The 14,041-nt window shown below is 40.0% G+C and overlaps 1 protein-coding gene across 14 annotated transcripts in view; it reads left to right on the top strand.

Annotated features, from left to right (window-relative positions):
• Nucleotides 1-14,041, top strand: part of nrcama (neuronal cell adhesion molecule a) — a 56,787-nt gene that overhangs the window by 2,710 nt on the left and 40,036 nt on the right. For 11 of the 14 annotated variants that reach the window (XM_069156826.1, XM_069156819.1, XM_069156824.1 and 8 more), the window contains exon 2: nucleotides 10,217-10,338. The exons of 2 other annotated variants lie outside the window; for them this stretch is intronic. The gene's annotated coding sequence lies outside the window, so the exon portion shown is untranslated. The remainder of the gene's footprint in view (nucleotides 1-10,216; nucleotides 10,339-14,041) is intronic. One more of the 14 variants, XM_069156817.1, reaches the window with a different exon arrangement.

Raw genomic sequence — 14,041 nt, 5'->3', positions numbered from 1 at the left:
CATTCTGCCCAGCTGACGCCTTAAGTGGCGTCACAATCTCGAGGCACTCATTCACATTGCTTTCAGGCTGTATGGGGATCTGGGGGTGAGGTCAGATCTTTTATATTTCATAAAAAAAACTAAACAAAAAACGTGTGACAGTGTAATCGCTGTCATCCTCTACAACTTGTTGTTTCATAGATTGAATAAGAGATGTCTGTTATGCCTACTTCAGCTTGTTTTTACTTGTAAATCTTATATTTACAACATTTTTACTTTCAAAAGCAGTATGAGATTTGAGGTACGTTACCCCAAACATCTAAATTGGCAACTAAATAATTGTATGATGCCTTTTTTGTTTGTTTGCAATAGTGTTGCACATTTTTTGTATTTACATTATCAATAAATGAGTCCTCTTTATTTTATTCATTAATCACCTAGTAATGGTTTGTTCTGTAAAATCTCAGAAAGTAGAGTTACTGTCTCCTAATGCCCGCTGCATTAAATATTATTTAACACAGAAGAGCTATGAATTTTTTACACTTGGGAACAATGAACCTGCAAACACTTGGCTTTTTGTCTTGGTTAAATAACTTAAGACAGTTAATCAGTTGTTAAAACGGCAAAGCAATGAAAGATTTTAGAGTTAAAGATGCACATACACAATTATTTTAGAAAACTGCCGCTGCCAGAGACGGACGATATGAGATTTTTAGGTCAACACTGATCTTAGGAAATAAAACAATTCTGATATTAATGTAATAAAACCTGGTAATCATAGACTTATGACAAAGATATGTAATGGATGGAAGATATTTTACAGTTTAACATTAAAACTCATTGAAACGGTAACCTTCACTTGAAAGTTCCACCACCATGAAAACAAAACAAAACAAAAACCCAAATAGAAGAATTTTAAAATTACCCCAAGTATGTTTTTCTGCATTATTTTCTGTTAGGACAGGTTTTAATATTATTTAATATTAGCCAACATATACGCTGAAACCCGTAGGTGGGTTTCAGGTTTCGGCTCGTTGGCCTTAACGTCCGTGATATTATGAGGCAAGACATTATTTGTTTGTTGAAACATTGTATTCTCGACCGAAATTGTGGTTTGGATTCTCAAACCCTGCACACCTTCAGGCACAGCGAGGAAACATTGCTTATTTTTGTGTCATTTATCCCCAGAGATCGATGGTTCAGTCCCCACGTAAGCAGGGAAGATTGCAGGTGCACATGTTAATAAAGTCATCAGGGCAGCAATCCCGGGTTCCCGTCTCGGTCTAAATGAATAAACTCCTCCCAGATATTGCCGAGACCGCTCAGGAGGCTGCAGCCAAATGCACACAATTAGCACCGTGGATCCCGCCGTACACTTTGGGTTAACGGCTCCCTGCAGCGATGATGGGGCGGTGTTTGCGGGCGGGAGGAGGCACAAACACCAGCCCCCACCCTCGCCATGCCCCTCGGCTCGCAGCTGAACATGTTTGGGTGGCAGTTTTCATTAAGGAATAGGGACATATTAAATTAGCACGAGAGGCTGGAGATTGATGAATTGGAAAATGGGAGTGAGGTGAAGCCGTGGCTCGAGTGCGAGATGCTGCTTCGGCTGGTAGATTTCTCAGAGAGCAGATGCTGTTGTTCTTCCTGCTTCCGTACGAGACGGATGTTTTTTTTTGTTGTTGTGTGCTTTTTTTTTTTTTTTTTTCCTTTTTGAGAAGATGATGTTTTTCATGGAAGAGAGGAGAGACCTCGTTTTTCACGACGAGGAGCCACGAGTACAGTAAATCAGCCGCGTTGTGTCGGACAGACGTGATTTCAGCAAGGCTGTTTAACGTCAGGTATCTTATCATCCAGATACTTTTCTACATCGGAGACACTTCGCTGCACTCCAGTTTACATTGAATAATCCGAAACTGTAAATTCAAGGGAGTTTTTCTCTGCCAATGTGATTTGTTAAACAACAAACTGGAGCTTAGGCAGCAAATTCATGTGCAAATATTTTGATTATTGATTCATGTTTTTTTTCAGGCAAATCCCCAAGCATTCTCTAATCTGATGGAACAACCAATTTGTTAATGTCCCCATCGACCTGGAAATTGTGATCGCAAATGATGATTGAAAAAATTTGATCACGACATTAATTGACAATAAAAGCAACATACAGTCCCACACAACATGTCACACGCAGTGTCTAAATATAAGGGTATTTACAGTTTATAGTTTATAGTCATGAATGTAGCTGTTTTGTCTACAATTGACTTGAGGGAGGGAAGGAGATGGAAAGGGACAGCTGCATCCGGTGTCCGTCCACTACTGTACACCGTGTCAGTGTCACGTTTTGCCTTGGATTGGTGTGAAAAGTCCACGCATGCATGACCATGGTCGAAGAGTGAGGTCATCTCATGGCGGTTATGTGAACAGTTAATGTTGATTCCTTTAATTAATGTAAGTTGTTTACAGAACGTAACATTCTTAATGTATGTTCAGTAACTTATGTGACATCCATGTAGTTACTTGGGTAAAATGACTTATTGCCAGCCAAATGAGGAACTTTCCCTAACCCTGACCTTGTGGTTTGTGGCGCCTCAGTGGAAAGCATCTTACTTATCATGACCAGGTGTGGAAAAACAGTGGACTGACGAGTGTATTCCACGCTTTGGTGGGAAAGGAAAGGAAAGGAAAGGAAAAATGGAGATGCGGGAAAAATGGGAAAGCAGAGGCCAAATAGGAAGGCATGATATTGGAGAATGAAGTGTGGAGAAGACAAGTGGAATTACTGAGCAGAAGGAAACCAGAGCTGCAGTGCAAAGTGAGGAAGGATGGAGAGGAGAAGAACGACGCGCTGCTGCGATCGCCAGCTGTGTCAGGACACATCGGAAGTAGAGCAAGAGACCGGTGATTAATAAAAGGAGACACGGCACGCTGCTCCTGAACTACTGGCACACTCGTACACATGCACTGACTCTTTAACCGTGGACTCAATGACACGGAAAAATTGTGGAAAAGGTAAATAATTGCACTTTTCTTAGCTCATACACGTCTTTAGGGCTCTTATCAGGCTTTTTTTTTTTTTTTTTAAATAGAGTGCCATCAGTCGGTGCGGGTCTGCTTATCGGCCGCAGATGACGAGTTGTGTGTGTGGATCAGGTGGGCAACAGATGGGAGAGTGGGTGAGAGCAGAGGAGTTGCCAGACTGGTAGTAGCTATCACTTGCTGAGTGTAAAAACGTGTCAGCATTTCTGTCTGAACGGCTGGTTTAATTTTATACACTGATCCATATGTAGGCAAAGATTATTTCTTTTCACTGCAGTTACATTTGAGCTACGTTAAAACCACTGAACAGCATAAGAAAAAGACCACCCCCTCAAATTGAGGTCTTTTTATTCATGTTTTTTTATTTTTGAAGGGAGGACTTCACGGGCCACCATTTCCTTTTTATTACACACTTTTCACAGTTAATAAAGCTTTATTAAGAATCAAAATCAACCTTAACATTTGAATTATTTTTATGAAAGAAATAAGATTTTAGCTCTTTAAAAGAGAGAGGGGAAAAAAAAATAAAAATCAGAATAGTTTTAAAACTATCGAGGCCATATGGTGATACACTGTGCATGCTCTTACTTTTTAAACCAGTGTTGAAGAAACAAAGGAGGAGTTTTCAAATCCCAGTGGTGTGAGCTTATTTCATTGTACAGGAGGCTTAAGAATAATATTACCCCCATCCACCAGAATCTTTGTCACAGCTCTAAAATGATTAGTGAGGATTTAGGTCAAAGAAGCCATTAAAGAGCTGCTCTTATCACACCAAACAACCAATTGGATCAATGCACCGGCATCACATGACGGGTGTGAACCAACCCAGCCTTAACGGTGATTATTAAAGATGTTTTTACAGGGTATAATTGAATCCGTCAGCTATGACAGTTTTTTTTTTTTTTTTTTTTTTTTTTTCCCCACTTTGTATGCTGTTGTGGAGAACCGCATCTGCACTTTATAGACGAAAGCTGAATTTTGAGGTCGAATTTTTTTTCCCTTAGCCCTGAGAAGAGCATGCTTTGATGGGAAATGTATCTTAAGGACTTCACACATCATTTGTAGAGTGTGTAATTATGTATTGCTTTTTAAGCTGTTTCACTGGCCCGAGGCAGATGGTGTTCATACCATACCTACACAGGACCAAGATGGGTGTCATTTCCTACACCTTAGGGTGCGTTTTATTTCTCTACAGAACCTCAGTCTGGCGCCCAGTTGTTCAGGGGACACTTCGCGTTGATCATCTGCTAATCATCAATACGTGCACGAGATTGGAAAAGCGGCTCCAGTTCAATGGAGCCTGCATGTGTCCTCGATCCTACTCGTCTGACCCCAGTGCAGGCCGTTCTGAGGCCAGCCCGCCTTCAGTGAGAGTCCTCCGCGTACTGAAAGAATGTCTTTGTAGAAGAAGATAAACGGGGCAGCGAGCAGATGAGGAGGACTGAGAACAGATGCCGTTCTCAGTGTGGAAAAACCCATCTATCAGCATAAGATGCTCCTGTTAACTGATAAACCAATTAAAGACGGGCAGGCTGTAATATCTGGAGGCCTTAAAGAGAAAAAAAAAAAAACAGAGACATCTGCCATCTTTGTCATCTTTGAATACTTGAAACTTTAAATTTGATTTGAACTGAATGAGCTACATGCTCACATGGCCAAACTATGCAGCGTGAATGGAAACTCCCGCAAAGTTGGAAACGGCTCAGCTCTTGCATTGTCACCATAGGAGCGGATGTAGAAGCATTTTACATATCGTAACAAAATCTCTCCACACTGGAAATACAAGTGTGTTTGATAATAATTTGCCCTTCAGGTATAAACACTACATCAACCCATTTTAAAAGTACTTTTTCTATGTCACCTGACCTGATGTAGACTCATGTGTATGACTTACTATAGGATAAGTAATTTCCTTTTTATCCTTACTCAGCATCATTCGATGCTTCTGCATGTCTGCCCGTATAAGCCAATGGCATTTCACATCAGTAGGAAGGCTGCACCCTGCCACATTAGCTGCACTGTCTTCTCTGTCTCTTTCACCCTTCAAACTGCTGAGCTGGCTGGTTTTTGGGCTGCCGGATACTCTGTATACTCCCATCAGAGTGAGGCTGGGTTACTCACCTAGGCCTTTTGCTCCCTGACATAATGCTGCTGCTGCTGCTTTTGTAGCACTCCAGGTTATTGCAGTTTGACATGCGATGAGACACTTCCACTTTAACAGAAGGTGTAAGAGGACTCCTCTGTAGGTTTGTAATATTACAGTAAATATTACGTTTTGGTTGATTCTACCCGAGTTGATTTTTTTTTCAGTTATGCTGTTGCACATCAGTTGAGCATGAATCATTTTTTTTTTGTGGATCTCTGTGGCTGGTTCTGATCAAAAGAAGGGACAGAATGTGATCGGCCCATTTTCTGCTAAATTAGCGACTATGTCTCCTGCGCTCTTTGCTTTTCTTGAAAGATGTTCTGTGGGAACGAGATAACTCAGACGTCCCTGCTCAGATTGCTAAGATATACAGCAATCATACTCACAGCAAGACTGAAATCAGACATTACCTGCACAAAGGAAATGCACAGTATACACGGAGATGTAGGTTTATAGACTGTCAGGCACATTTGTCAACATCTTGACAGTCAGACAAGGACTGAAGCTTCCACCCACCTAACTGTAAAAACATTTTGATATCAACCATTTTGTTTGACCAATGTTTCTCTGACACAAAATATTGTAGAATCTTTCATATTTGAGATGATCAGCTTAAAACAAGTCTCCTGAAAATGACAGCTTTTGGATGCCACTGCACAATTGGGATACACAGTATGTTCATCTTAACTATTATTTGGATGTAGATGGGATCAAAAAGTTCAGACACGGCACCCATGTCAACCAAAAACCATACTGGATTTAAATCTGGCCACTATCCCCCCTCACAGCAATCTCCTTGTGCAGTGATGCGCCGCCCCTCGTCCTCCTGCAACGTGTGGAACGCTCACTGTGAGTCCCGATGTGTAAACGTATCACACACCATCTGCGATTTCTGCTCTATCTCCTCCTCTGTGTCTAAATGGTGAACTTTCAGCTTTAGATTCATTTTGCGGAATAGAAAAAAGTCACCGAGTCAAATCCAATTAGTAGGAGGTAGGGAGCAACAATTTTGCTGTTGTGAGTGAGAAATTTGCCCATTTTCAATACACTGTGAGTGGGGGTGTCGTTTGCACCGAATGTTTTCCATCAAACGCCTCAGAACGTCGCAGTCGAACCCGGTGTTGACAGTCTGACCCTTGGGGAAGTATTCACGGCGCTCTTGTTTGCGCTCCTGACCTCATTCCCTCTCTTCGGTCTCGGACAGTGACGTTCTTCCGTCTTAAGACGTCAATGAAAGTCAAAACATGTCGCCTGGTTCATTGCTTCATTGCATGAGGCTTTCTGAAGCATTAAAGACTCTCTGTTGCCAATTACTTGAATTGGACACAAACTTCGATGTGTGCTCTCAGCTCAAGTTTCAGGTCCATTATGAAATCGCCAATGCACACTTACCCGTGGTCACGAAAACATATGTAACACAGATGTTTATCATGCCAATGTTTATATCAAGGGAATTAATTTGAAATAGTTGTTCACGAAAATGATTACTTCCCCTGCTTCATGCACATTACTGTGCTGCACTCCGTTCCTATGCAACAGGAACAGTCTCTGAACTTTTTAATTGCACCTCAGAAACCATTTATGACTTGGAAGCAGGAAAATGATGTTACTTACAAATAATAATTCATTTTGCAGCTGTCTCTCCTACTGAAGATATTGTGCTTAACATTTTTCTTAATAAGCAAACTGTTTCTTCTTGCACTTTCACCCAGATACTGTAATGACATTGCTCTGAACCAGTAGCTATAGTTTTGTTGAGGCAGCTGTCTGATGTCTTTTTCCCTGTCTTGTGGAAATACATGGCAAATAACCCAGAGTGTGACAGCGTGGCATTTTATTTGTAATGTTTTTGGCATTATTGCCTTCATTTGATAGCTTAGTTATATAGATTGTTATGCAATTTCCCCCCCCCCCTCCAGCTGATACCAATATGATTACATGTTTTACTATGGAAATGCCATGAACACAAGCTTTTTGTTGCCGTAAAAGTGATGTGATAAAATATGACATTTGAACCCGTCCACATTCTTTAAATTGTAATTACTTCCATGCCTGGGAGGGATGCACACAGCTCTGCATTACGCCTAGTTGCCCAGCTTTCTTTTCCCCTGTGTCCTCCCAGCTTTTTCCCACCGTATGCACACTGCTGGTATTGACCCTCAGCCCACTCCATCTCTCCTCCACTCTCCGCTCTGATCCATGACTCACAAAGCCCATTTAACCTTTACCCAGCTAAACACAAGCCAGCACTTGGTTTTTTTTTTACCCGCTGGCTGCAAGCACCAAATATCTCTTTTTTGCTGTTGTTTTTATGCAACTTTTGGTGAAGATGACTCCTGGATGACTGTGTTGTTTTGGTCTTTCTCATAAACCCACTTCATATTTTCAAATAGATGCAGCCCATATCTATGTACTTCATGTTACTAGCAATATTTACCCATAAAGGGCAAAAAGAAAGAAGGAAGAGCCTCATAGGTTTTGATGACTGCACAAGCTTAGGAAACTCTTTTGCTTTGTTATATATTCATTTGAGCCAGTCATCCGTTACAGATATGTGTTATATTAGCTCGGAGTTATTCACCCCACAAAAGGTCCATTAACAGGTGGAAGAGCAGCTTCTTTGCTAAAATGGGTATCGCATACATTTCCCATGGTGGTTTCCTCTATGTACACACTTACATAACCAGGTAACACGAGCTATCAGGTGACGAGGGTGTGTCCTGTAACTGTTGGGTCACGTTAACTGTCAGTTTTTAGGTTAGCATACATTTAATACCGCCATTTTCTTTTTGTATTGTCCCATACTGTGTGTGTGTGTGTGTGTGTGTGTGTGTGTGTGTGTGTGTGTGTGTGTGTGTGTGTGTGACTTTCTTGAACACATGAATTGATTCATAAAAGTTTCAACCAGTTTAATTGTTTATTTGTACACATATCCTGATATATCACCTGATTTATTTTATAATACGTTGTATTTTCATGGTGTTAAATATGGCCCTGTCTTGATGTGAAGATCCCTACATCAATCTTTATCCGCCCTCAAAAGACACATTAGTTGAGGGAAGACATGACTGATGTATTTTGCGCCTCACATACAATCAATAGATCAAAAAGAATAGGACATACATCTCTTCTTTTGCACTGGAGGGCGGTCACATTGTGGACCACTATTCACTTCATAAATATTGCAGCAGCGACCAGTTTGCAAGTCATCTTTCTCTTTACCTCCATTCTCATCTTTTTCGGTGTCTCTTGTGTATAAATAGTGTAAGAAATACTTTTTAAATGATTAAAATAATATTAGGGAGAAAGACCAAGAAGCAGGCTGAAATATGGAACCACAATACAATCAGTAGTACTGTTGCAGTAAACAGCAGTGGGCTCATAATCTGTGGTGTTTTCTGTGGTGTTTTCTGTGGTGTTTTCTTGAGAACATCAGAGCTGTTTAGTCAACTTGAGGGTAATTTTATTGGTCACTTCATTTGTTAAGTAGAGCTGAAACAGTAGGGTGAAATGTAATCTGCAATGATTTCAATAATGTATTCACCATTTCAGAAATTTAGGTAAACCTGATTCCAGCTTCCCAGATGTAAATAGTTATCCTTTTTTGCCCTTCTGCAATTTAACACCAATCATTTGTGTTTTGTTTCTGTTAGACAAAATTAATAATATTAAAAAGTAAATTGTGACATAGTAATGGATTAATCAAGAAAATGAACAGCAGATTGATATTGGAAATAATCTTAATTCCTATTGTGACAATATTAAGCATGTCTGTCATTAATCATCATAGTATCATAATATAGTGCATTCATCCTGTGACAGGCAAATTGTATGTGTCACTTTTTATCATTTTGAAATTGCCACATAACATAATTTGTAATACAACTACAAAAGCACCTCTTGTACATAATGTGCAACACAGGGCTCATGCTACTTAGAAAGATTGACTGTAAGGTCCCTCCAGCTATGAATGATGATTCATATTTGAATTATTGATATCCTCCCCTCACATATAAATGCAAAAATATGTCTTTTATCTTCTTGCTTAGAAGCACTGACTCTGCTTTGGTGAATCAAAGCCGGGCCACAAAATACTATACTGATTGCTGAATTATTGAGTGTTTTTCCTATCTTGTCACTTGCACTTTAAATCCTCCATCATAGGATCAAATTTGGGATGGCAGGGGATACGATGTCTTTGTTCTCTCGGTCAAATGGCGGAAGGATACGGGCTCAAATCAGGTTTTGGATTTGCTTGTTTTTCTTCCATCTTCTGACCAAGAAAATATTTTTTTCTCCATTGTCAATTTCCTTTTATGTTGTACTTTCAGTTTATTGGGATTTGGAAATTACTGACACAGTTTTTTTTTCTCAGTAACACCAAAGCATCTGCATGAACACACTAATTTATAATGTGGATCAAGTATCACAGGTCCATAAGTGTCAGGAAGTGAGGTCGTATTGACATCGAGATCATTGATCCTGGGATTAGTGTTGGGGACCTGGAGGGCGTCAGTGTTGCCGCAAGCAGATCCCCCTGTTTTAGACAGTGTGCGATCTCTCACCGGGTCATTAACACAGGCAGGATAAAGCCGAGGGGGTTAACTCGGTTTATCTTTATTTGCCCAAATCCCTGCAGTCAAAAGGAGGGGGGGGTGTCAAATCTTACGTGAGCTAAATTATTTTCATGGTCAGTCATGTTTGAATGTTCAGGAGACACTCAGCTGCTAAATGTAACTCCAATCTATTGAAAAACTACAAACAATACACCAAGTAAATATTCAGTTTGTATATGGCAACATGGAAATAATAGTTCTATGGAGACCATAGTGTAAATATTCACAATAAAAGGCATATCCTTTAAAAGACTAGTAAGTAGAATAGAGGACACATTAGCACAGTTGGAGTTGTAGACTGTCCCAACGTAAACCCTGGCCTGCTTTACTGTAAATTACACTCATTTGCTCAGACATCATCTGTTTTTAGAGTACCAAAGTGCTGACTGAGGTATTTGTATAGAGATCGCTACAGCCTCTCTTTTTTTTTTTTTTACAGCTGGGTTCGTGCCGTCTGGCCTGTCACGAGTGCAGCACCACTGGCCAACAAGGCAGCGGAGTCCTGTGGGCAGCGCTGAATAGCGTACAGCTTGTGCGTATGCAACCAGAGATGGAGTGATAGTAAGCTGCTAGGGTCTGCTACTTTAGTTGTGGCATTACAGAGCCTGTCTTTATGTGGATATAAAAAGTTTGCCCCCGACTGTTATTGTTCCCGACTCCGATTTTCTACACCTTCATCTGTTTTAAGACGAGCTGTCAGACGAGAGCTGTAGTCATTTAGAGTTGTACTGGGGCTTGAAAGTATTTTTGTTTTAATTTTCTCCAAGGAAGGAGAAGTCTCTATACATGCTAACATCAATGTTTTGTTGTCTACAGAAAGTACCTGCAGTCAGCTCAAGGACAGATCACCTTGCAGAGGTTGTGATTTATTTGAGTATCTATCACCTTAACAGGTTCGAATTTAGCGTCACACACATCCTGAAGGTTTGAGCCCAGAGAAAGAGAAAAACACAAGTTGCTTGTTCTGTATCAATATTCTTTGTCAGCACCCGAGCGCTCTTCAGATCTTCCATGTTGGCTGTTAACATAGCAGATGCTTTGTTATTGCTAACGGGATATTAACCACCACTTTGGCCTTTTGCTGCAGTACAACCAAACAGCATGCTTAATAGCAGGGCGATTAAATAGTAGAAACGGCTTAAAAAGAAACTACACCCGCAATAACATTTATTTATTCATTTGAAGGCAGCATGACAGGCCTAACATTGACATGTCACACTATAAAGCTGATTTATCAAATGTGTTCGCGAACCGATCCAGCAGATCACGAGCAACTTTAGCATTTATGTAAAGTCCTTAAATGGAGGTTAATTTATCTAAACTTGTTTTAAGTCAGACATATTTTATATGATGTAGTTTTCTATCCAGACATCATTTTTTAAGGGAACTGAAATTTTTAAGAATATGGAAGAAGAATATAAACAGGGTGAATCTTGGAGTGTACTCACCGGAGATGAAGAAAGAAAGAGGTGCTGATTGTTGTAATTTGAAGAATGGGAAGTGATTGACAGGTGTAAATGAAACAGGACTTGAAATATAGATTTTTCTTTCTCTCCTAAAAGCCATGTTAGGGTGTGAAAGGATGGATATAGTCGGTTCAGCGAATGGTGTCAAATAATGAGGGAATTAGGACACACACTGAGAAACTTTTCTCAAAGGTTTTTTTTTATCTACGATGTCACAAATGAATCAAAATTAGCTCAACAACATAGCAATGTTTTTATCCAGATGGTTTTAAAATGGCATGTGTGGTATTGATATCCTGCAAACCTGTGAGTCTGTGAGTGTTTCAGCCCGATGTGGCTGATTTGTTTGTTTCGTCTGTTCGATTTGACTGCAGGTTAATGTTGTGAATTTGTTTAATGGAAATCAAGTCAAAGGTAGGAAGCAAATAGTGTGTGTGTGTGTGTGTGTGTGTGTGTGTGTGTGTGTGTGTGTGTGTGTGTGTGTGTGTGTGTGTGCGCGTGTGTGTGCACTAATATATAAATACATGTGCGTGTCCAGTCCATGCTACAGTGATCCTACACACTGCAGTGAGGAAGCAACAATACTCCTGTGTTATATTGAACCATGACGGTATCCAAATAAGCTCTTTCATTTGGCTGCTCAGGTGCGGCCGTGACTCATGACTGTCACGTAAGGCCTCAGGAACATTTGCACGTGGCTTCTATAGCTTCATTATCTGTTGTTGTTCCACAAAATATAGTCACATTAACAAAGCCGAGAGCGAAAGCCATGCGAGAGGCAAATGAGATTGTATTTGACCTAAAGACCCTTAAACAAATACAGCTCTTATAAATGCAAAAACAAAGCACACAAACAGGTTAACTCTTACATGAAAGTCGGCCCTTCCTGCATGCCGGTACTGTTTCAAATGGTGCTGCTGTTTTTTTTTCGTTCTTGTAGCCTCAAGTCCTTGTTCAGAAGTGGACTGTTAATGTCAAGTCGAGCCGGTCCAGTGGAGTACATGGTTTAGAGCTTTCACATTCAATGAGAGGCAACTGCAGACTGGAGTGAAATTAGTCGCTTTGTGTCAGACATGCACAGACACACAGATGATCCAAACTCCTGCAATCCTGCGCGGCCTACAGAGTCCCGCTGTTTTCACCGTCATCTGATGGGGCCTAAACACTTCAGGCTGTCCTACCTATAATGTTGTGCAGGGACTTTTAGCACCGTTAACATCAAGTTAAATAAGTCAAATTTCAGAAAACACATGAATATAGTTATTGTTTTCTTTGCCAGATATATGTATGTTGGAGGAGATGCAGTTACTGTCCGTTTTTTGTTGACACCTTGCCCACCCAGTTCCACTGTCCAGCAATACAAGTCGTAAAGAGGAGGTTGGTGCGGTTGACTGGGTGTCCAAAACACAGGACACTGACAGAGGAATGGGTTGTGTTGTGCGTCCCACATGTTGTCAGGTCTAAGATGCCTTTTTCAATATTTGCCAAAGATTACAATGTTTTCCTAACCTTTTCCGAGTGCTTGAGTGCCTTAAACATTAAATATTGTGAGACAACATAAATGATAATATTTTAATGAGAAAGTAGCTATATTTTTAATATATCTGGTGTCCAATTTAGGTACTGTTTCAATTAGTTGTGCAAGATGGCTTTATTGAAATATTGGATATTAATTAAATGAAATATGATTTTCATATAATGGATTGAAAAAATAATTCAGACCCCGTTATCCTATTTTATCTTTAAATCGACCCTCAATTTTTCCACAAGAAGTAGCTGTATCATGATATCAGATCAAATATACAGTGACAGGATTTTAGACATAATCCCCATCCCTAATCATGCGTTAGTTGTCGGGCGTGGATATTGTATTGTCCTAATGAACGTTTCTTCATTATGTTGACAGAATATGTAAGGCAGCTTTACATTTTTATACAAAACCTTTTTTTTTTTTACTGCAAATTGTCTTTGCAGGGATGACATGTCTGAAGTTTAAAACTACTGTCAGCAGACAACTTAGTTACAGTGCCATTATATAACAGGATGCGTCATTGATTATTAATGATGAATGCTTACTGATTTTTTTTTTTTATCAGATAGACGGACTATTGGTGAGAGAGGTTGCAGGCAAACTGTAATTCTAGATGAAAACCAAATGTAATCTGTAGTACTTTGTTCAGGCTGGAGATGAAGAGGTTTCTTGTCAAGGCCACAGACAATCTACACTGACACTCTTGTCCCCAGAAATAAAACATGCTATAGAAAAGTGTCCTAAATAGTCATCAAAGGAAACTGTACAAAAAAAAAAACCACACAAAAAAAATCATACAAAAATATGGAATTGTAGTTGTCATAATTAGATACTCAGTCAGGCCTGGATCACAATCATATCTCTTTTGGCTTTAATTAAAAAGTCAATTCAAACAGAGGCTGAGCTGTCCCTGAACCAAGAGTATGTCTGGTAGGCTGTGTGATAATCTATCTCTGTGAAAAGGTCACACTGGTTGTGAAAAAAAAAAAATTGCATTTCCCTTTCTAATGTGGGGCACTGGAGTTCATACTGACATACAAACACCACACTTGACGGGCTGGCAGCAGAACACGGCCTCATCCATACCCACATATACACAAAAAGCTCCTTGAAAATAGGAAGCAAGATGAAACGCTGGCCCACATGTTTCCTGATATTTTCCAAAAATAGCAGATTCAGTAATGTCATCTCCTGCCATCACTCATATGCAGCTAAGATCTTTCATCTAAGAGTCCTCTGTTGCAGCATTGCTGCAGGACGCAACCAA

This window comes from Embiotoca jacksoni, unplaced genomic scaffold (assembly GCF_022577435.1).
Source record: "Embiotoca jacksoni isolate LCO1_2020_lvr unplaced genomic scaffold, fEmbJac1.0.p SCAF_21, whole genome shotgun sequence".
Classification (NCBI taxonomy): Eukaryota; Metazoa; Chordata; class Actinopteri; family Embiotocidae; genus Embiotoca; species Embiotoca jacksoni.
This window is presented reverse-complemented; position numbering and strand designations above follow the sequence as displayed.